The sequence below is a fragment of the Triticum aestivum genome, chromosome 7B (genome assembly GCF_018294505.1).
Source record: "Triticum aestivum cultivar Chinese Spring chromosome 7B, IWGSC CS RefSeq v2.1, whole genome shotgun sequence".
In the NCBI taxonomy this organism is placed as follows: domain Eukaryota; kingdom Viridiplantae; phylum Streptophyta; class Magnoliopsida; order Poales; family Poaceae; genus Triticum; species Triticum aestivum.
Window position 1 is genome coordinate 384,876,942 of NC_057813.1, and position 8,845 is coordinate 384,885,786.

Sequence of the window (8,845 nt, forward strand, 5' to 3'; positions counted from 1 at the left end):
ACTACCTTGTCGTCCGCAAGTTGGTATTGTTGTTAACGATCTTTTGGTATGAACTTGCATTTTCTTCCAACCATCATGCCGAGGGTCGACGTGGATATAAAGTTGAATCATTTGTTTCGAAACGAATTTTCAGGCACCTGATTTTTATTTGATGGGTAGCACAAGCACCTGCCATTCAAATTCCCAGTTCTCCAAATTTTTCGAAACAAATGCATGCACTTATTATCATGATGAAAAAACAATATCCCTGCTGCATCCCAGTTATCAGTTTGTACTTGCAGAATTCTCTCGTTTATTGAGCACGTATATTGTTTTTTCAGGTCGAGCGAGTTTCAACTGGGCTGTAGACTGCCCAGGCTTGGTTTTGTTTTTAACAGGCCCAGCCCATGACGACAACGGGGCACAAAGATCCAGTAGGTATCTACTGGCCTCTGGCCCGCTAGCGTTAGTTATATTTTGTCTTACAACATCCGTAGGCAGTTTTTTTACTGAATCAAACACACAACCTAGTTCTATTTTCCTCTTGAAACGCATGTCCTACATCCGTTTTCTAATCTCTACCTATAGTTTTACTAGTTCATATGCACATATCATTATATTGAAAATACATAAAATTCCATTTTCATATTTACATCCTTATTTTTGTTGTTTTTTCCCTTTCAGCGCTGATTTTTTTACCACTGGTTTTCCCTTAAACCAACTCAACTGTCCCACGTCTTATTTCCTTACAAAAACAAAATGATTTTTTTGGCAAATCAATAAGTTCTTAAAAATGTTTATCATTTCGGAATTACAACAGTTCAGACTCCACCGTAATATGAAAAATAAGGTTGAGCTTTTTGACCGTGGTCCTGGGCAGAAAATGGGCTGTAATAAATTACTTAAGAATTAGAAAATGGGATGCAAATTATTAATAAGTAGCAAATGGGCTCTATGTTGTCTGCCACGGATTTGGAGGCTGACTTGTGGGCCTACTAAGTTCATGCGTACACAAGGTTTCTCAAAAAATAACCTTAGTCAACAACCGACTCTACCAGCGTCAGACCGTTAGATGTCAATCTAACGGCAATCGTGCTTCTTCAGTCTCTGATCTTCCTACCCCAGCCGCCCAAACCAGCACCGTCGGAACCGCCTGCTCTCGCCTCCCGTGGTTGGATGTGCTGCCAAGAAGGCCTCACGGCCCCATCATACTCGCATCCCTGGCCTGTCTACCCCTCTACTCATCCACACCTCCTGTTATTTTCCGGCGACGGCAGTCGAATTAGTCAACCCTCGTACTCTCCACCACGTGGACAGCCACTGCCGTGTCTTCCCCGGCTCTGTGTCGATCCCTTCGTAGGCCTCACCATCGTCCACCGCCTTGGTGCTCTCAGCGAGGCGTGGTCAACGTGGTCAACGAATGACATCCATCGGAACTGGACTATACATGGGGAGGCTGACAGCTGGGTCCACGGTCGCACATAAGGAAATGCCTCCTTATCTGGGACCCGCCGGAAGGGCCTCTGTATTTCGTGAAAAAAATGTCCCTCCAATTACAGGTCGGACCCACCAACTATATCTTCGCACGCAAGGAAGTGCCTTCTTATTGCGCACAAAAAATCAATACCCCCTGCCAGCTAGGACCCACCATAGTGGGAGGCTGAGTTGTGGACCTACTAAGTTGACGGGGACGGAGGGCTTTTTCAACTTAGTCAATATATGAACGATTCTAGCTCCAGTGACCGTACGATATCCATCCAACGGCCGTAGTGCTTCTTCAACCTCTGGTCTTCTTGCTCCAGCCGCCCGAAGCAGCACCGGTCGTGCCGCCTGCTCCTGCCTCCCATGGCCGGCTGTGCTGCCGCGGAGACCTTACTGCCCCCTACTACTGCCATCGTTGGCCAGGCCATCCCTCCACTCACCCACACCCCCTGTTATTCTGCGGCGATGGCAACCTCACACCATAGCCGAACCAGTGAACCCTCGTACTCCTCTCCACGTGGGCATCCACTGCCGCGTCTTCCCCGGCTCCGTGTCGTCCCCTTCCCAGGCCTCGCCGTCGTCCACCGCCGTGGTGCTCTCGGTGCGGTGTGGTCAATATGGTCAACGAACGACTTCCATCGGAAGAGTACTGTACGTGGAGAGGCTGACAGTTGGGTCCACGACAGCCGCAAGGAAGTGCCTCCTTATTACGCGCAAAATAATTATTCCTCCACCTGATAGCAGGGACCCACCGGACGGGCCACCGTATTTCACAAAAAAAATCATTTCCCCCTGACTTCTGGGACCCACCGGACGGGCCACCGTATTTCGCAAAAAAATGTTCCCACCGTTGTCAGCTCGGACCCACCGGAAGTGCCTCCTTATTATGCACAAAAAAATGAATACTCCCCCTGCTAACTGGGACCCACCTTAGTGGGAGGCTGACTTGTGGGCCTACTAAGTTGACGGGGACGGAGGGCTTTGTCAACTTAGTCAATATGAACGATTCTAGCTCCAGTGACCGTACGATGTCCATCCAACGGTCGTAGTGCTTCTTCAACCTGTGGTCTTCTTGCTCTAGCCGCCCAAACCAGCGCTGGTCGTGCCGTATGCTCCTGCCTCCCGTGGCCGGCTGTGCTGCCACGGAGGCCTCACCGCCCCTACTATTCCCACCGCTGGCCAGGCCCTGCGGCGATGGCAGCCTCACACCATAGCCGAACCAGTGAACCCTCATACTCCTCTCCGCCCGGGCTTCCACTGCTGCGTCTTCCCCGGCTCCGCGCCGTTCCCTTCCTAGGCCTCGCCGTCGTCCACCGCCCTGGTGCTCTCGGTGCAGCGTGGTCAATGTGGTCAAGAACGACTTCATCGAACGTGGACTGTACGTGGAGAGGCTAACAGCTGGGTCCACGGCCGCAGCAAGGAAGTGCCTCCTTATTACACGGAAAATAATGATTCATCCACCTGACAACAGGGCCCACCGGATGGGCCATCGTATTTCGTGAAAAAACGTTTCCCCCCTGACTGCTGGGACCCACCAGCTACATCTTCGCACGCAAGGAAGTGCGTCCGGGAAAAAAACGATTCGTCCCCCTGACTGCTGGGACCCACCAGCTACATCTTCGCACGCAAGGAAGTGCGTTCGGGAAAAAAACGATTCGTCCCCCTGACTGCTGGGACCCACCAGCTACATCTTCGCACGCAAGGAAGTGCCTGACAGTCGGGACCCACCTGGTCGAAGCGTACGTAGCATTGTCATTCTGGCCGCGAACGTGTACGTACATATCGGTCGATGTAGAGGCGGGCACGTGTCGTAGTAGAGGCGTGCACGTGTCATAGTAGAGGCGCGCACGTAGCATGTACACGTATGTACAACGGCCAGGGTGCAAGAAAGTAAATACGGCCACATACGTACATATGGGCGGGGTCTCGAACGCCTACCTCGCGCATACGTACGACCAGGGCTCGTGTACATGGCTGGGTCGAAACAGAGAAACAACGTCGTCGTCGTGTTCATGGGGAGCCAACCGGCTGGGTCGGAATGGAATGCGTCATCGTGTTCATCAGGAGGGCTTGGACGGAACAGCCGATGGAAACGAGGCCTGGCGTACCGCAGAACGGAGGAAACGGCCTTGTGTTCGACCGACCATGTTCGAAATGGGATCTTGTTCATCGGGAGGGGTCTGGTGTACCGCAAAACGGAGGAAACAGACTTGTGTCGAACCTCCTACGGTCGAAACGGGGTCCTGTTGATCGGGAGGGGTGTGGCGTACCGCAAAATGGAGGAAACGAACTTGTGTTGGAGCGGTACGGTCGAAACGGGGGTCCTGTTCATCGGGAGGGGTGTGGCGTACCGCAAAATGGGACTCCACGAGATACTGTTCATCTCCATCGTCGACCTCCTCCAGCCTCCACGGGCTACTATTCATCCACCATCGACTTCCTCCAGTCTCCACCTGCGACTGTTCATCTACGGGCTCCTGTTCATCCAGCCTCCACCGTGCGCTACTCCACCGGCTACTGTTCAACCAGCCCTCTTCACGGGCTCTTGTTCAACCACCCCTACACGGGCTACTGTTCACCCACCCCTCCACCGTCTACTGTTCATCTAGCCCTCCACGGGGTCGTCATGTTCATCCAGCCCTCCACAGGGTCCTATTCATCCAGCCCCAGCCGGCTCGATCGATCAGGGTCCTGTTCATCCAGAGGCAACACCATGGGGTCATGTTCATACACCCCCACCGGGAACTGTTCATCGAAACCCCCTAACAACGCTCACTGTTCATCCAAAGGCAGCATCGATCGGCTTCAATTAGCAGCAGTAGCGAAGGAATCGCTCGATCGGGTTCAGTTAACAGCCATCGATCGATCGCTCGGGTTCAGTAACGCGTAGCGTGCAGTGCAATCGCTCGGGTTCAGTTAGAGCACAACGCCTCGCACACACGCGCGTACGTGTACGAGAGAAACGCGCATCGCTCGGCCCCCGACCACCCACCGTAATCGGGAACTCGCCGAAATTTTCCTCGCCCTTGCTTCTACCATGGTTTTTTCCGTCATGGACGACCCAAAGAATGTCATGCAGCTGCGTCTCCGGCCCGCCCAGGACGAAAAGCCCATTTTCTGTCATGATTTTTTGTCATAGAAGTAGGATCCCACCACATCTATGATGATACCGGGTTTTGTCACAATTATCTTCGTAGAAGTGTCATAAGTATGACAGAAAAAAAATTCATTCGACCCAAAATGTCACAGATGTGTCTTTTTCTTGTAGTGCTTCTAGCAGCACTACCACCCGGACCTGTGGTACTACCGCTTCGAGGGCGACTGGGGGGTGGTAAGTGCACGGAGGGGAGTTCTAACTCCCCATATGCTACGTCTTGAGCTTGCGTTGGTTTTCCTTAAAGAGGAAAGAGTGATGCAGTAATAGTAGCGTAAGTATTTTTTTCAGTTTTTGAGAACCAAGGTATCAATCCAGTAGGAGGCTCCTCAAAAGTCCCACGCACATACACAAACAAACAAAGAACTCGCAACCAACGCAATAAAGGGGTTGTCAATCCCTTCACGGCCACTTGTGAAAGTGAGATCTGATAGAGATAGTATGACAAGATAAATATATTTTTGGTATTTTATAATATAGATTGGAAAAGTAAAGATGCAAATAAAAGTAGATTAAAAGCTTAAATGATAAAAGATAGACCCGGGGGCCATAGGTTTCACTAGTGGCTTCTTTCAAGATAGCATTTAAGACAGTATAACCGCAACTAAACCGAGCTCTCTCGCGCCCCCAGCAATTACAACCGTCAGATTTTGCTTTTGATTCATTTCTGGTGGTCATATCATCATTTCGCACATTTTACCGCGCCTGGGCCGCCTGTCCTAAAGGGCCGCTGCTATCGGGACTTTTTTCAAGCCCTGTGGCTGATTGGGCTTGGTTGGGCTGGTATGGAAGCCCATTTGTCTAACCGATGAAGATACGGAACGATCTGTGCGGGCTCGCTTCACTCATAAATAAATATTAGCTCTAGTTATCCAGACGAGGCGTCGAGCCGTCGATACACGCAGGATTCGACGGAGCGGGCGGTCAGCGTCGATGCAGCCGAGGCGTCGATCCAGCAGAGGCGCGATTCGGGATGTAGCCGATGCGACGCTCGCGAGGTGATCCGGTGCGTGAGGGAGGCTAGGCGCTCTAGCGACAGAGATGCTGGAGATGGGGTAAGATCTGTGGCACGGCTTCGTCGATCTTGCTCCCCTTTCCTTTTGCGCACCAAGCAATGGCAAGAGGAGAAGTTGTTTCGGTGGTGGTGTATGGTAGCTGTGGCTGTGGTGTGGGTGATCGGATTGGGGCCACGAGTGACGGTTCCAGCACGAGGTACTACCTCCGTAACCCTGTGCACACCACACAATCGTAGGCCTCCCCTCGTCTCTCACATCCGCTAGGTGCACGAGGACAACAACAGGCACCTCCGGATTCTATCTCCCTTCCCTTGGCCGGATGGCAGGTGCCCGAAATCCAAATTTTTTGACACCTAGATAGGCGGCCATGGGAGCCGGCGCTCGAATTGAACTTGGGGATCCGGATGCTATCAGAGGTGCAGATAGAGACGACGAAGATGATAACCACCAGCGGCCGTTGATTGTTTTGGTTTTCCCTGGTCTGTTTGATTTATTTATTTCGTTAGCTTCGGCTCTTTCTTGATGCCATTACCCATTAGTACCGAGTGAAATGACTCTTGCCGGTGGTGATTTGTTGATTTGATTTTGCAAGGCCTGATGATGATGATGATGCCATTTTTTGGCTGGCGTGAACCTGGTGTTCTTGATGTGGATGATGCAGCAGGAAATGCCACACTGGCCAAGGGACAACAACATGAGCAAATGAACTGGACACTCCTATTGGGGATGGTTGAGCCGCTATAAGACATATATTCATATTTCAGCTGTTATAAGTACCACACGCCACATTTGACATCTTGTATTGCCAATACACAAGCAATTATAATATGCGTTCCAAACAGAATACGTGTGAAGAACATGAACAATACTCTTCCATTTTTAGTGATCTAAACACTCTTATATTTCTTTATAGAGGGAGCAGTAGATATGGGCGCTGTGTCCAAAGCACTGTCCATTTTATCGAAAACGAGTCCCTCAAGACTCTTCTGAAGATAATCTCTCTTCCTGTGTCAATGCCTTTCATACTGCTATCATAAGATAAAGTCTGTAGCTACGTTTGCTTAAGTACAACTCTTGTTTCAGTTATAGGCTTATGGTTTATGCATCTTGGTCATGTTCTGAACTTGAAGCGATGTAAAAACCAATCATCATAACCAAATGTCTCATCTATGAAAGCTAAGTTAAGCTATACTCGTGTGAGGTTCTCCACCTAATACTCTTAGTACTAAATTTGTAGGCGAGCAGTCATATACCCTAAAAGATAAAGAAACTAAGTTTATTCATGGTGCATTATAGCCATTTGTATGTAGTACAATAGTAGTATATTTGCATATGTTCTATCTGAAACCCAATTGGTGAAACCCAATTGGTCAGTATGTTTTCTTGTTATTACATCTCTGATTAGTTTACTTTCTTAAATAATTTAGCTCCTAATATTTATCACTTTTCCGAACAGACATGTTAACCAGGTATGTTGTCTTCGTGGTCATCTGTACATATGCTAATGTGAGCTTTAGCATTGTAAATTAACCTTCATATTTGTATGTTTTATTTGCAGTGCACTGTTTGTGATTTAATCATTCACCCAACTGGTAGGATCTGAATCTGGTGGACTCCATACGATGGCTATTTATGTGAGTAGATAGCTTCACCTTGGCTTGCTGTGAGTATGGCAACGTCGGTTATCACTCTCTTCTTCTTTGTTAAAATCTAGGCGCAGGTCTCTCTTCTTTGGTGAATCATTCCGTTGGGGCACTCCATCCCCTGTGAATGGGTACATTACCCATCTAACTTCAGCCATCAGCTTTGCTCTGGTAGAACCTATTTCTCACTCCACGATCTGATAGTACAGCATTTTGCTCACTCCATGATTTGATAGTACTACATTTTGCAGATACCAAGAAAACCTCCATATTCAGTTGTACTTGTAGACTTGTAGTGTAGTAGTCCATTGCTGAATTGTATTGCACTTTGCTTCTGGGTATAGAACTACATATCACATGGACCTTTCCCTGGAAGCAAGCAAACATTTTTGACTCGTGAGGTGTAACTTGTCATGTCTCTTTTAGAATTTTAGAAATGGTACCAAACTTACAGTACAAATGGAGTCAATGTTTAGTTAAAACTTGTTAAACATTTTTTGTCGCTAATGTATTTGTGTCTTATGTACTATATATTGTAGTGTTTTCATGCAATTAGGCTATTTTGTTGCAAAACAAAAATATATAGCTGTGTTAAGTTTTCTCATGGATGAGTGACCACCTGAAGGTGCTTTGCTATAGTATGCAGTTCTCTCAAACTAATCCATGATATATGGTATGTAGTTCTCTCATGGATGAGTGACCACCTGAAGGTGCTTTGCTATAGTTCTTGTTCCATTATTCAGTGACATATCACATTGACTTTCTATGGCCTTAAAGAAAAGGCTGCGGTTAATTTCTATGAATGAGATAGTAACTACCAAAGGTGTTGTTATTTTGGGCAGGTTGCAGATTTGGCTATTTATGTATGTTATTTTATTATAATCTGTATCTGGTGTATGCAAATAGTTGACGTGTTGACATTTTTTCCAAGACACTCATGATGTGGATTATTGAGCTCTTCAATTACTGTCCAAATTTAACTTTATTTTACATGAGTCCATGCATGTCTAGAAGTTCCTATCATCTTATCGGAAAAATAGACGGGCGCATCAACGTGCGCCATTAATGATCTAGTAAGTATTACGGTGGGTGAATAAATTGCTGTCGAGCAATTGATAGAAAAGCGAATAATTATGAGATTATCTAGGCATGATCATGTATATAGGCATCACGTCCGTGACAAGTAGACCGACTTCTGCCTGCATCTACTACTATTACTCCACATATCGACCGTTGTCCAGCATGCATCTAGAGTATTAAGTTCATAAAGAACAGAGTAACGCATTAAGAAAGATGACATGATGTAAAGGGATAAACTCATGCAATATGATATAAACCCTATCTTTTTATCCTCGATGGCAACAATACAATACGTGCCTTGCTGTCATTGGGAAAGGACACCGCAAGATTGAACCCAAAGCTAAGCACTTCTCTCATTGCAAGAAAGATCAATCTAGTAGGTCAAACTAAACTGATAATTCGAAGAGACTTGTAAAGATAACTTAATCACACATAAAAGAATTCAGAGGAGATTCAAATATTTCTCATAGATAAACTTGATCATAAACCCA

The 8,845-nt window shown here is 47.4% G+C and overlaps 1 long non-coding RNA gene across 1 annotated transcript; it reads left to right on the forward strand.

The window, feature by feature from the left end:
• Positions 1-5,476: 5,476 nt before the first annotated feature.
• LOC123157522 (uncharacterized) lies at positions 5,477-8,201 on the forward strand. Its single transcript, XR_006479021.1, has 2 exons — positions 5,477-5,670; positions 6,224-8,201. It is a non-coding gene; the product is annotated as an uncharacterized lncRNA (long non-coding RNA).
• Positions 8,202-8,845: the final 644 nt, after the last annotated feature.